Below are 3,824 nucleotides of genomic sequence, written 5' to 3'. Positions count from 1 at the left end.
ACCATCAATGGTGAGAGAGAATCTTTGATTGGCTGCTTCCTATAAGACACCTACTGGGCTAAGAGCCCAAAATGGGGACATGTCCCAGTCTGGGAATTGAACCCTGACCTCCTGGTTCACAGGTCGAAACTCATCCACTGAGCCAAGCAGGCCAGGCTTTGGCTCTTCTTTATTCAGAGTCTTCCCTTTGACATTCATGTGCTCAAGCTGCCCTGTATCCAGCCTACCTGACTGCTGTGCAGATTGGTGGACTCTGGGGTACATTCTAGTAGTAAGGAACCTACTATGTGTGCCTTACTCTCCGTGCTTGTTTTCTAATGCCCTAGAGACTCTGCCCATAGGGCCTTCATGTACATGATCTCTGTGCACCAGCAGTCACCTCCTATCCAGGTCTCTTCTCTGCCCATCTTCATAGATGCAGTCTTTATCTAAGGTTTCTAAGCATCATTGCGTTGATACTATGCTTTTCTGAATATTTTCATCGAAAAGTCCAGATTCCAATATAGAATTTTTCTGGATTTCTCAGTTGTGGTCTCGAGAACAAATAAAGCGTCAAGTGCAGGACACTTGGTGTTAGAGGCAACATGCAGCAATGAGTTCTGTTTTGTCTTAATATGGTGGGTTTTTTAAATTGATTCTTTAGAGAGAGGTGAATGGAGAGAGACAGGCACAGAAGCATGCATTCATGTGAGAGGGAAACAATGTTGGATGCCTGGGGACTTAACCTTCAACCTGGACATGTGCCCTGGCCAGAAATCAAATGGCTAAAATTTCTGGTGCACAGGACAATGCCAGGACACACTGGCCAGGGTGCACTGACTTTTATTTTCGTCCCTATCTTGCATCTGGTGGTTAATAAATACCATCAATGCTAATAACAGTGGGCAATTCCAGAGGAGGACATGCTGACAAGAGCTTTACATAAGTTGGCCCCACAGGTGAATCTCCCCACAAGGTAATGGGCATGATCTCTATGTGTGGAGGAATTAACACCCTGACCACAGGATGTTTTGCCTTTGCCCTTCCTCCCTCAGAACCTGCCAATTTTTATGATTTTCCTCAAATGCCAGAGGTTCTGATTCCCATCATGGACACTACTCCCTGTCAAGGTGGGGATGGGAAGAAAAGATGCATGTCAGACAGAGGGACAGGGAGAGGGAGAGGGAGAGAGAATAATAGAGAGGAAGAGAAAGAGAGCGTTTGCTGTAAGAGATAAACATTTTCTGACCCATGTTCTCTTATCACCTTTTATGGGGGGTGGGGAGCTCACCGAAGGTTACAGAGACTTTGGCATTCTCTCTTCCTACTAGAAGAAGCAGATTGTGCCTGGCGAGTGTGGCTCAGTAGGCCTATGAACCAAGAGGACTTAGTTCAATTCTCAGTTGGAACAGGGGCTGGAGTTTATGCCTGGATCTCCAGGTGGATGTGCAGGAGAAAGCCAACCAATGATTTTGTCTCATTATTGATGTTTTATCCATCTCTCCCTCTCCCTTCCTCTCTTAAAACAATAAGAATTGTACTAACAAACAGAAAAATGTGCTCATATGCTGATGGGCCCAAGCTAGAAGAGTGGAAGGTAGAAGAAAAAGAAAGGAATGGCAATAAAAAGAGAACGAAGGGCCAGGTGCTGTATGTGACAAGCTAGGAAGCTGCTGACACCCCGTAGAGAGCAGCAAGCACATGAATGGCTGGCACTGAATGAGAGGCATTAGAAGGAGAAAAACCAGGACTGACTTCCTCACATTTAGGGAGACATACAGGCAAATGGAGCCGTGCCCCGGGCCTGGATGTGTGGCCTTCTCCCTAGGTGGTCCTCTGGCAGGCCACTCAGTGAGCAAACTGAGACAGCCTAGGGCCAGAATGCAGTGGCAGGTGAGCAGGGAGCCTGTTCCATGCTGAGCAGCTAACTGTCCATTGACTGTGGGATCCAACAGCACACTAGGACATCTCCATGTCATTTGGTAGTATTGCCCCTCAGGGTGGCCCTCCATACCCCCATCTCCCCAGTGTGACCTTCACCTGTGTCCACTTCAGTGCTCTCCAGGAACTGGCTTGAGGTTGTCCACTCTTCAGAACCGGGGTCTGTCACTGGCTCAGAGATGCTTTACCACCTCCTTGATTGATGGGAAGGAGGATCATGAGGGGAAAGTCTTCGAACATTAGACCATCCTCTACAAAAGGATGTTGTATTCTTAGGACAGGACACAGAACAAAGCAGAGGTTTATGCCAGCTTAGTATTTTGCTGAAAAGAATGTAAATGTGTTTACAGGCCACAGGAACTTGAATTCAAGAAGGGGATGTATCCAGGGGAATGACAGGCCTGGACTTGTGAGGCCAGTGGTTTGGCTCCCTGGCAGGCTGATATCCCTTTCAGTCCTAGGGGCCTGACTGGTGCACAGGGAAGCCCTACCATGGAGCGGCCACAGGCCAGCGATGGAGGCTCCCAGTGGGGAGGAGTTTTAGTCCAGGGACTGGGCTAGTTACCTGTGATGGCACCAGAGTAGTTGTACCTCAGTGGTGCTCACTGGAAGCCACTTTTTCCAATCCCTGTGGACGCACCTTGTGTGCGCTGACCCACTGAACAGTCACAGAGGTGAGTGAGTAGGTACCAGTGCACCAGAAAGAACCACCAAACCAGAAAGTATAAATGGTGATGTGATCTCCTGGGACCAACCTCAACCAGCCTAGTGTCTGCGCATCACGATGCTCATGCCTTCTTACTTGGCCAGTAACTGCAGGTGGGAGAGTGGGGTTAACATGTCATGGAGGACACCAGACGGTTAACATCCAGTTCTCTTTATTACTGACATTTATTCACAACCATTCAAGCAAAGGTAATCCCCGCATCTACCACCCAAACCTCAGTCTCTCCCCCTGAGAGATTCAGGTGGATATTTCTAACTCCTTAGGACAAATCTCCCCAAAGAAACCATTGAGTCCCCTGTCAGCATTTCCCCCCACCCTGAGTATTTGTCTGAAACTGGCTGCTGTGTTCCTGTACGGTACACTTATGTCCGGGTTTCAATGCTCAAGTGCCCAGAGTAAAGCCTATGAGATGTGCACCCAGCTGGACACTCAAGCAACAGGATCACAGAATGGGAGTTGGGTCAAGGAAAGTTCTACAGCCACAGTGAGGACAGGGGTAAGCGCAGAGCCAGATCATGCTGGGCCACCCCAACTCCTCCAGCATATGCTTCAGCACGGCATGCATCTGGGCAAGTCGGCCCAGGTTGATGGTGCCGCTCCTTTCCTCGTAACTCTCCAGGGGGGCCGCATAAATCACCCAATTCAGCTTGCTCAGCCCAACAATGTGGCGAAGCAGGTCCTCCAGGACGATCATGGAGATAGGGTTTTCACAGAAACTTAGGGTTGTGAGCTGGGAGCAATGGCTCAGGGCTGGCAGGATGTCCAGGAACTGGGCATCCATGATCCCACACTTATCCAAGTCCAGGTCCTGGAGAGTGGGGGAGGCTCTCTCTAACAGAAATCGGAGTGACCCAGAACTGATATTGGTCAGGTTGAGCCCACTGAAACTCAGGCCTTTCAGCTGGCTGACGTTCATTTGCTGGGAGAGATGTCTCAAGTCTCTTTCGAAAAGCAGGCAGTTAGTGATGGACAGGGTCGCCAAGGGGGTCCTCAGGCACCTGGGGAGACATAGAGCAGTTACATGTGGGGGATGGACCTCGTGGGCAGAGGCAGGTGAGGATGATGCAGGCCTTCAGGTTAAAGAGGCCCATGTCACCAAAGCCTAGAGTGTTCCGGATGATGATCAAACCCAGGATGTTGCAGAGTGAAAAGTGACATTCAAGTCAGAGCAAATTTG

Source organism: Myotis nattereri, assembly GCF_964212035.1.
Source record: "Myotis nattereri genome assembly, chromosome: Y".
Lineage (NCBI taxonomy): Eukaryota > Metazoa > Chordata > Mammalia > Chiroptera > Vespertilionidae > Myotis > Myotis nattereri.
Note: the sequence above shows the minus strand (reverse complement) of the source record.